Source organism: Schistocerca gregaria, chromosome 11 (genome assembly GCF_023897955.1).
Source record: "Schistocerca gregaria isolate iqSchGreg1 chromosome 11, iqSchGreg1.2, whole genome shotgun sequence".
In the NCBI taxonomy this organism is placed as follows: domain Eukaryota; kingdom Metazoa; phylum Arthropoda; class Insecta; order Orthoptera; family Acrididae; genus Schistocerca; species Schistocerca gregaria.
Genome location: NC_064930.1, coordinates 30060244 through 30072250, shown reverse-complemented (window position 1 = coordinate 30072250; position 12007 = coordinate 30060244).

The following is a 12007-nucleotide window of genomic DNA, read 5'->3' as shown; positions in this document are numbered from 1 at the left end:
CTTAGCCACAGCCTGGGGGATGTTTCCAGAATGAGATTTTCACTCTGCAGCGGAGTGTGCGCTGATATGAAACTTCCTGGCAGATTAAAACTGTGTGCCCGACCGAGACTCGAACTCGGGACCTTTGCCTTTCGCAGGCAAGTGCTCTACCAACTGAGCTACCGAAGCACGACTCACATCCGGTACTCACAGCTTTACTTCTGCCAGTATCCGTCTCCTACCTTCCAAACTTTACAGAAGCTCTTCTGCGAAACTTGCAGAACTAGCACTCCTGAAAGAAAGGATATTGCGGAGACATGGCTTAGCCACAGCCTGGGGGATGTTTCCAGAATGTGATTTTCACTCTGCAGCGGAGTGTGCGCTGATATGAAACTTCCTGGCAGATTAAAACTGTGTGCCCGACCGAGACTCGAACTCGGGACCTTTGCCTTTCGCGGGCAAGTGCTCTACCAACTGAGCTACCGAAGCACGACTCACGTCCGGTACTCACAGCTTTACTTCTGCCAGTATCCGTCTCCTACCTTCCAAACTTTACAGAAGCTCTTCTGCGAAACTTGCAGAACTAGCACTCCTGAAAGAAAGGATATTGCGGAGACATGGCTTAGCCACAGCCTGGGGGATGTTTCCAGAATGAGATTTTCACTCTGCAGCGGAGTGTGCGCTGATATGAAACTTCCTGGCAGATTAAAACTGTGTGCCCGACCGAGACTCGAACTCGGGACCTTTGCCTTTCGCGTGCAAGTGCTCTACCAACTGAGCTACCGAAGCACGACTCACGTCCGGTACTCACAGCTTTACTTCTGCCAGTATCCGTCTCCTACCTTCCAAACTTTACAGAAGCTCTTCTGCGAAACTTGCAGAACTAGCACTCCTGAAAGAAAGGATATTGCGGAGACATGGCTTAGCCACAGCCTGGGGGATGTTTCCAGAATGAGATTTTCACTCTGCAGCGGAGTGTGCGCTGATATGAAACTTCCTGGCAGATTAAAACTGTGTGCCCGACCGAGACTCGAACTCGGGACCTTTGCCTTTCGCAGGCAAGTGCTCTACCAACTGAGCTACCGAAGCACGACTCACGTCCGGTACTCACAGCTTTACTTCTGCCAGTATCCGTCTCCTACCTTCCAAACTTTACAGAAGCTCTTCTGCGAAACTTGCAGAACTAGCACTCCTGAAAGAAAGGATATTGCGGAGACATGGCTTAGCCACAGCCTGGGGGATGTTTCCAGAATGAGATTTTCACTCTGCAGCGGAGTGTGCGCTGATATGAAACTTCCTGGCAGATTAAAACTGTGTGCCCGACCGAGACTCGAACTCGGGACCTTTGCCTTTCGCGGGCAAGTGCTCTACCAACTGAGCTACCGAAGCACGACTCACGTCCGGTACTCACAGCTTTACTTCTGCCAGTATCCGTCTCCTACCTTCCAAACTCTACAGAAGCTCTTCTGCGAAACTTGCAGAACTAGCACTCCTGAAAGAAAGGATATTGCGGAGACATGGCTTAGCCACAGCCTGGGGGATGTTTCCAGAATGAGATTTTCACTCTGCAGCGGAGTGTGCGCTGATATGAAACTTCCTGGCAGATTAAAACTGTGTGCCCGACCGAGACTCGAACTCGGGACCTTTGCCTTTCGCGGGCAAGTGCTCTACCAACTGAGCTACCGAAGCACGACTCACGTCCGTTACTCACAGCTTTACTTCTGCCAGTATCCGTCTCCTACCTTCCAAACTTTATCCTTTCTTTCAGGAGTGCTAGTTCTGCAAGTTTCGCAGAAGAGCTTCTGTAAAGTTTGGAAGGTAGGAGACGGATACTGGCAGAAGTAAAGCTGTGAGTACCGGACGTGAGTCGTGCTTCGGTAGCTCAGTTGGTAGAGCACTTGCACGCGAAAGGCAAAGGTCCCGAGTTCGAGTCTCGGTCGGGCACACAGTTTTAATCTGCCAGGAAGTTTCATATCAGCGCACACTCCGCTGCAGAGTGAAAATCTCATTCTGGAAACGTCCCCCAGGCTGTGGCTAAGCCATGTCTCCGCAATATCCTTTCTTTCAGGAGTGCTAGTTCTGCAAGTTTCGCAGAAGAGCTTCTGTAAAGTTTGGAAGGTAGGAGACGGATACTGGCAGAAGTAAAGCTGTGAGTACCGGACGTGAGTCGTGCTTCGGTAGCTCAGTTGGTAGAGCACTTGCCCGCGAAAGGCAAAGGTCCCGAGTTCGAGTCTCGGTCGGGCACACAGTTTTAATCTGCCAGGAAGTTTCATATCAGCGCACACTCCGCTGCAGAGTGAAAATCTCATTCTGGAAACATCCCCCAGGCTGTGGCTAAGCCATGTCTCCGCAATATCCTTTCTTTCAGGAGTGCTAGTTCTGCAAGTTTCGCAGAAGAGCTTCTGTAAAGTTTGGAAGGTAGGAGACAGATACTGGCAGAAGTAAAGCTTTGAGTACCGGACGTGAGTCGTGCTTCGGTAGCTCAGTTGGTAGAGCACTTGCCCGCGAAAGGCAAAGGTCCCGAGTTCGAGTCTCGGTCGGGCACACAGTTTTAATCTGCCAGGAAGTTTCATATCAGCGCACACTCCGCTGCAGAGTGAAAATCTCATTCTGGAAACATCCCCCAGGCTGTGGCTAAGCCATGTCTCCGCAATATCCTTTCTTTCAGGAGTGCTAGTTCTGCAAGTTTCGCAGAAGAGCTTCTGTAAAGTTTGGAAGGTAGGAGACGGATACTGGCAGAAGTAAAGCTGTGAGTACCGGACGTGAGTCGTGCTTCGGTAGCTCAGTTGGTAGAGCACTTGCCCGCGAAAGGCAAAGGTCCCGAGTTCGAGTCTCGGTCGGGCACACAGTTTTAATCTGCCAGGAAGTTTCATATCAGCGCACACTCCGCTGCAGAGTGAAAATCTCATTCTGGAAACATCCCCCAGGCTGTGGCTAAGCCATGTCTCCGCAATATCCTTTCTTTCAGGAGTGCTAGTTCTGCAAGTTTCGCAGAAGAGCTTCTGTAAAGTTTGGAAGGTAGGAGACGGATACTGGCAGAAGTAAAGCTGTGAGTACCGGACGTGAGTCGTGCTTCGGTAGCTCAGTTGGTAGAGCACTTGCCCGCGAAAGGCAAAGGTCCCGAGTTCGAGTCTCGGTCGGGCACACAGTTTTAATCTGCCAGGAAGTTTCATATCAGCGCACACTCCGCTGCAGAGTGAAAATCTCATTCTGGTATCAAAGGATTTCCACCCAATAATCCCCAAACAGCTTTTAGAGTTTAGCCAAGAGAAAAAATCCAATAATAAGTTAACTTGGCAATACAACTTAAGATCATTTACAAAAACCTTTAAGAATGATGACAGTTGGCACCATAATATCGGAAAACATTAAGAGCAGCAATAAACTAAAAAACATTAATAATAATGGCAACTTGGCACCATAAAATAAGAGAAATTTATTCTTCAAGAACAAATTACTATGGTGCTTTAAAAGATTTAACACCACAGACCAAGATCCAATAATAAGTTAAATTGGTATTGCAATTTAAAATCATTTATATAAAAGAACTTTGAGAAAAATAATGGCACTTGGCACCATAAAATAAAAGAAGCGCAACACACAACCAGTAAATATAATAACAAAATAATAATTTGATACAACCAAAGGGCAAGGGCAACTCCCAACACAATCACAGATGACCGAGCTCTCACACTTCAGAGCCTTCCCACTAGAAACGGTCCCCGAAATAAATGCTGAGAGCTCCCAGACATGCCTCCCACAACTGTCCATCACTTATGCACCTTGGCTATGTTCTGTAACACACGACAGATAATATCAACACAAGATAAAATTCAAAAAGGAAATAACAATATAACATCTTGACAGCACATAATCACAGCGCCGTTAACTCAGGCGCTCTTAACAGGTGCCAGAAGCTAACACCACACAAATCTTAATAAACAAAACAATAAAAGTGAAGCACACATGAATAGTCAAACCACAGTCTTAGAAGTGCCATAACAACACCAAACGCGACTATTCCACCAAGTTAATAATAACACAGTAAGATAAAAATATGGAACATACCACTAAATGCTGTGACACAAACCAAATTGACGAGATCAAGTTGTTCAGGTCCCAGAAGACCATATATACTAAGCAGAAGTAATTCACTATGCTAAGCAGAAGTAATTCACTATGCGTATACTGTCCAAAACCGACTTCCTGAGGCAGACTTTACCTAACATGTCAAATGCCAAATATACCATACATGAACGGAATTCCAGGCAGGTAACAGGATCCACTTACATGAATTCCTTCAAAAAGGAACATACAGGCACCACCAAAGGTTACGCTGAGCAGACCGGGTGGGTAACGACCCACTCAGCAGTATAAACAAAAGATACTCCAATTGAGCAAATAAATTAGTACCAATGAATATCATAATGCGCCACACACACACACACACACACACACAGCATAAACTTCCAATAACGCCGTCCCACATCAGAATGAAGTTCAGAAACCACAGCTGGAGCTTCCAGCGGAAAATCTGATGAGCCAACCGAGCTCACACCCTAACCGGGCAGATGACTCCAACATTTAGCAACTAGTTGAATCGGGCCAGAGTATCACAGGACCCCACCGGACCTCCACATCGGACAGGCAGGCAGAACAAGTACTCCGACGCCAATTAATCACCTCCGCATGGCCAGCACAATGGCGAATTGATCCGCCCCAGACCACTCTGCTCATATTGCGAGGTACAACCACCTTAGTGCCAGTCACCAACAGGTCAGGCAGAGCGAACTTCACGTTCCGTGCAATATCCAGAACCCGACTACCCTCTCACTTTCTGCCAGCCACTACGAACACACACCAGCGACGTAATAGCAAATCACTACTGGAGCCCCACCCGCACTAGAACAGCGAACTATAATCGATTATAGCACGCGCTCTAAACAAGATCACAGGATAGCGGCATGCGCCGTATCAACCTGGAATGACCCATTCCTTCTGACACATACTCAAGTGATCACTTCCTGTGTGCTATCCATGCACCCACTCCTACCGCACCTGAGTGCAAATCCAGTTGGCAAATTTCTATATCTACCTTATATTCCGCAAGCCACCCAACGGTGTGTGGCGGTGGGCACTTTGTGCCACTGTCATTACCTCCCATTCCTGTTCCAGTCACGTATGGTTTGCAGGAAGGACTGTCGGAAAGCCTCCGTGCGTGCTCGAATCTCTCTAATTTTACATTCGTGATCTCCTCGGGAGGTGTAAGTAGGGGGAAGCAATAATATATTCGATACCTCATCCAGAAACGCACCCTCTCAAAACCTGGACAGCAAGCTACATCGTGATGCAGAGCGCCTCTCTTGCAGAGTCTGCCACTTGATTTTGTTAAACATCTCTTTAACGGTATCATGCTTACCAAATAACCCTGTGATGAAATGCGCTGCTCTTCTTTGGATGTTCTCTATCTCCTCTGTCAACCTGACCCGGTACGGATCCCACACTGATGAGCAATACTCGAGTATAGGTCGAACGAGTGTTTTGTAAGCCACCTCCTTTGTTGATGGACTACAGTTTCTAAGGACTCTCCCAATTAATCTCAACCTGCCACCCCCCTTACCACAATTGATTTTATATGATCATTCCACTTCAAATTGTTCCGTACACATACTCCCAGACATTGTGCAGAAGTAACTGCTACCATTGTTTGTTCCGCCATCATATAATCATACAATAAAGGATCCTTCTTTCTATGTATTCGCAATACATTACGTGTGTCTATATTAGGGGTCAGTTGCCACTCCCTGCACCATGTGCCTATCTGCTGCAGATCTTCCTGCATTTCGCTGCAATTTTCTAATGCTGCAATTTCTCTGTATACTACAGCATCATCTGCATGGAACTTCCGACACTACTAGATCATTTATATATATTGTGAAATGCAATGGTCCCATAACACTCCCCTGTGGCACGCCAGAGGCTACTTTGTCTGTAGACGTCTCTCCATTGAGAACAACATGCTGTGTTCTGTTTGCTAAAAACTCTTCAATCCAGCCACACAGCTGGTCTGATATTCCGTAGGCTCTTACTTTATCAGGCGACAGTGCAGAACTGTATCGAACGCTTTCCGGAAGTCAAGGAAAATGGCATCTACCTGGGAGCATGTATCTAATATTTTCTGGGTCTCATGAACAAATAAAGTGAGTTGGGTCTCACACGATCACTGTTTCCGGAATCCATGTTGATTCCTACAGAGTAGATTCTGGGTTTCCAGAATGACATGATACTCGAGCAAAAAACATGTTCTAAAATTCTACAAGAGATCGATGTCAGAGATATAGGCCTATAGTTTTGCGCTTCTGCTCGATGACCCTTCTTGAAAACAGGGGCTACCTGTGCTCTTCTCCGATCATTTGGAACCTTCCGTCCCTCTAGAGACTTGTTGTACAGGGCTGTTAGGAGGGGGGGCAAGTTTTTTCATGTACTCTGTGTAGAATCGAATTGGTACCCTGTAAGGTCCAGTGGACTTTCCTCTGTTGAGTGATTTCAGTTGCTTTTTTATTCCTTGGACACTTATTTCGATGTCTGCTATACTTTCGTTCGTGCGAGGATTTAGAGAAGGAACTGCAGTGCAGTCTTCGTCTGTGAAACAGCTTTGGAAAAAGGTGTTTAGTTGTTCAGCTTTACGTGTGTCATCCTCTGTTTCAATGCCATCATCATCATCATCATCATCATCATCCCAGAGTGCCAGGATATGCTTTTTCGATGCACTTACTGAATTAACGTAAGACCAGAACTTCCTAGGGGTTTCTGTCAAATCGCTACATAGAAGTTTACTTTCGAATTCACTGAACACTTCACGCATAGCCCTCCTTACGCTAACTTTGACATCCTAAGGCCGACTGGAGGCTATACCCCTCCCTCACGACCTTTACACAGCTGTGATGACCACGTAAAGTATCTTCCAAATGTTATCCTTACCGCCAAAGAATGTTCCATACCATGCTCTTCAGGTTACTGTAATGTGTCTTGGTCCCTGGTGGACTGAGGCATGCAAGTATATGATTTGCTGGCAGAGATATGCTCTCCACATTTTGAACCATCGTCCTGACACATCTGCTAGAGGGCTGGTATCTTCTGTAGTCCGTACATGTGGGGCTTTAGAAGCTGTCCGCCCCATTTACTAGAGGAAATTTTGAAAGACAAAGTTGTCTCAAGGTTTATATGGTTTGACTTGTCAACACATTTATCGACGAAGAAGAGGTTGCCTGAATGCTCGTCCTGGGTATCATTGTCTTTGCTATCCCAAGTAACCATATTATGTAATCAGCCAACAGGTGTCTCAGCACCCTTTTCGCCAAGGATTTTACACTCTGTTACAGTTCCAGACAAACGTGTCTCCTTGTGTGGCGTCTTCAGCGTCGTTCCTATCTTCTTTTCTCATGAAGCATGGACAGTGGCTTTCACTTTTCCACTGCCAAAACGTTTTGTATGAATATTTGGCTGCGTAATAAGTTTCTTACACCATCTTTACATCTTGCACCTTTCGTTTTTCCGCTAATATCTGACAGGAAACTTACTTGGTCCTCCCATGTATTCTTACCTGGCTGTACATGGTACCCAGTTCCTCAGTGTCCTACATCTCCTAAGTGGTACTTCCAGGGGAGCGGATCAGACCACCCTCCTCCATTTTTTTAAATGCCATGTCCATTCATAACTAGACTGTGGGTGTTTAGTTCATTCCTCTGCACTTCTGTTCATCATTTGCTGTCTTAACACACTCCACCATCATGGAATATGTTTCACCACTGTTGGCTTTTATGCGAGCACAGTTGAGAGTCTATGCTGAAGATGCTGAACAACTAGTTATTCTGACATGATGTCCTCCTCAGTGGATAGGCATGCGGTTTCTCTTTCAAGCCTGACCACTCATCTTATTCTATGACTCCCTTGCCTTCTAGTATGGGTCATGCCATTCATATCAGTTACCTCGTGGAGTTTACTTTTGGCTTCTGCTTTGCAGCTTAACTTCATAGTACCTGGCTTCTGCTTTGCAGCTTAACTTCATAGTACCTGACACATTTCTGATTGTTGTGAACCCTTCGCTATTTTGGCTTCATGTAGCAGCCCATACTCATTGTGGATGTCATTTTCTTCACTTTCATAAGCAAGACTAACTATACGAAAAAATGCATAAATAATATGGACTAATCTGTCGTCAAGGTACAAAATTCATTACTATATTACACTCTACCCGAATTGTACTGACTGGCAGTTGGTTCACCAGGTTGATAACTCAAAAATTTTATCAGTGTTATGCACCATTACTTGTCCCTCAGCGAAACCTAGGAGCCATCCTATTAAATATTTGTGATTGAAGTCCGCAATGTGTTTTGTTTCTATCTTTGATTTAAACATATTAACGTTTGCCTTACCGAGTGAGGTGGAGCAGTGGTTAGCGCACTGGACTCACATTCGGGAGGACGGCGGTTCAATCCTGTCTCCGGCCATCCTGATTTAGGTTTTCCGTGATATCCCTAAATCGTTTCAGGCAAATGCCGGAATGGTTCCTTTGAAAGGACACGGCCGATTTCCTTCCCAATCCTTCCCTAACCCAAGCTTGCGCTCCGTCTCTAATGACCACGTTGTCGACGGGACATTAAACACTAACCACCACCACCAACGTTGGCCTTCACCTCATACCTCAAATCCCTTAACAACACGTTTCAAGTATACATATGAATTGTCAGTGTTGCAAGTGCCAAGAGGTATTGACACAACTTCCCCATTCTCTAGATGCAATTTATTATTAATTCAGTGACGTTAGGTAAGCTTTCGTATGTTTCCAGCCAGTCAATGCTGTACATCGCTAACCTCTGCAAATATATTGGAGGAAAGTAGTTTGCTTTCAATTTAAACCAATTAGATTTAGAGTGAACATAATTACATCGCAGATTCAAATGACGTGGAGACTTGCATACTGCTTGTTTTTATGTAATTTTCAGGAAAAATATCATGCAGAAATATCCTCAGAGGTATGAACTGAAGTCATGGTAGCGTCGAACATTATACATCAGCTGGTTCCTATTGGTGAAGTGACAACACAGTTCTTCAGGTGGCCTTAAATCACCATGAGCTCCATACCCCAAACAACATCTAAATTGACAGTTCCATGTTTCTTGGATTTCCACCTTGTCTTAGGCAATGTATCCTTTATAAACAAGCTGTAAAATCTCGTGATTTTAAGTTTGCTGACGAGTTTAACCAGATCTGTGTTATTAATCCTTTTTTCTTCCAGTATCATTGCTGTGGGCCTTTACGTACAACCAAAGCCATGTAAATATAGGCCTTTACCTATAGCAGTGGCCTCCATGATCATATTATGCCTTTCAGCTGCTTTTAATTACTTTTCGCTTTTTCGGGCGTTCTGTACTGCATGAATTATATCAGCTCTCCTAGCTAATGAAACCAGTAGCTGACAGCCCAGCAAATGCAGGTATGAGAAACAGAATTATTCCACCAGATGTCTATGATATTTGTAGGAACGTGGGCATTTTAACACATCTTTTCCTTCCTTCTTTTTGCCTAAAGGCACCTTTTACAGCTGTCACCAATTTTTTAAATATCCCATAGGTTTTTCTTCTTCTTTAGTATACAGTGAACTGAATTCAGTAATGCTTGAAGATTAGTCCAGTACCCAATTTAAGTTCGAGCAAACATTGCCTTATCAACCACATATTCAGAAATACCTTGTGCTGCATGAATATCTGTTGCTTGACATACCTGTGTAGCCTTATCAATGAATATTTGCTCTGCAATATGGTGATCTTTGTCTGTAGTGTAGGCAATGATGTTCACTTTGTATACATTGTCCAATGCATTAAAGCCCTTATCACCATAAGCTAGGTGCTATTTTAGTTTTGTTCCAGCTCCACAGAAATTTTCGAATTACATAGCAAATTGTGGGTGTTCACCTGCTGTTGAGCTTTGATGAGAAACAGCCATTTCATCAATGCCCTGTTCCTTTGACATCATATGACCCGCTCTATGAGGAACATAATGGGTTCAAAGCTTTCCTATAATTCCTTTGTGACTTCAATAGGTTTGCTCTTAATGGTGAATAATGCGATTATACTCGTCAGTGATTTTTGGCTGTATGTTCAGCCATTTGCACATACATTGAAGATTAAATTGCTTCCACATTCCATTTTTGATGGTCCAGTTCAACCATTTGGCAATACTAGTTTCCAAAAATGAGAATGTTGAGTAGTGGTTTATCCCACTTAATTCGAATTCTGCTTTGAAATGTCTATCATAAAATTCACTTCCATCATATGTCTTAAAGGTTGATGGACAGTTTATTTAGTCCTGTGTGCAACAACTGTTCAGAAACGTCTCAAACCTCCTTCCATGTCTTTACTTTCAAAGGTAAGGCCCAAACGAAATTGGAATGTGTCTGTGACTGTGAGAACATACTTGACGCCATTATTTGATTGTAAGTAGTTTTGCATATCCAAGAGATCAGCCTGCCATTCCTGGTATTATCAGATATATTCTGCATGCAGGTCTGTAAAGCTCATGCACAACTCTCTCCACTCGACGATGCATAATTTTCGTAGCCCAGGTAAGATCGATAATATTTTGTTCATGTGATCTGCAATCTCTTCACCAGCTAAAGCTGTAAACAGTCGTAATCGATCTATGATTCCATTTAGTTACCATAATTTATATATTCTAGACGTAGACTGTTTGGTCTTTCAGGCTGAACTTCGACTATTTTACCTGCACTAGGTGGAGCTGCTAATGCTGGTTCAGTTAAAATCCTGTATTTGTCGGTCTATGAGACTTCCATTCATCTTTTTGGGGTTTCACATGCTTTAGTCGTATGTGATATTGAACCACATGTTTTTATAGTTTCAGGGTATATTTTTAACAGTCGACATTTTCAAAATTATTAACTGTAACAGCCTAGGCAATCTTTCAAATTCCTTGTTCCCAATTCTTATTGCCTTCTTGGTTAAACGTATTGAGTGCTTACGGTTTTGCCCTGATGACCCCATATGTTCTTTCTTAACTCAGCCCTCCTCCTCCTCCTCCTCCTCCTCCTCCTCATCCTGTTTCTCGTTTCATCCATAGTCCATGACAGCTCTTTCAGCCTGTCAGTTACTGGCTTAAATGTTGCTGAAGGACACTGGTCTCGTTGCAGTTGACCTAACTTTCACGAAAGTAGCTTCTGTCAAATAGTCTTCCACACCCCAGTTTTTAACATTACACTTCTTTGACAACATGCTGCTGCATACTAATCCATTTTTGAAACAGTTTACAACTTACGTATATTCTGAGACAGTCGGTGGTGATGGGCGTGAAGTGCCTTAGCTATCACATTCTTGTTCCACATATGCGTTAGTTTTACATTGACTCCTTCAATTTTCTCGTTGACACACGGGTCATATTGCTGAATTTGAGCAACCAACACCTCACCATTCATAGCACCTTCCTTGACAAGACATTCAGTTCCATTACTTTAGTGTTGATTACCTCCATTTTTTTTGTCAAACGCAAGTGCTTTGCATCCTCTGAATGAATGTGCAACACGTGTGTAAATTTGTACATAGTGTACAATATACTGACAGGTGCGTTTTGGTGCATTGCCTTTTTGAAGAATCATTTTGAAGTTTTGACTCTCATTCAGTTTAGTAGTTTCATCTGTAACCAGCAAGCTATACTGAGAGTTACTGCAGTAATCCTCACATATAACGAATTCATTGAGTGCCATGTCAGTTCCTACATCTACTTGGAAAATATGCTTTAAATTCAGATTGTCCTGTTCGATTGTTATAAGGTTGGTGTATCCCAGACCAACAGCTTTGGTATGCTTAAGTATGTCTCACTTAAATAAATTATATTCAGTTCCATGTGGCGAGCAAAGCAGAAATGTTGGCCGATATCCTGATTTTCCACAGAGATGTTGCCAAAAATTAATATGCTGTTTGGTTTTACGTTTTCAGGTGGTGGAATATCACTGCTT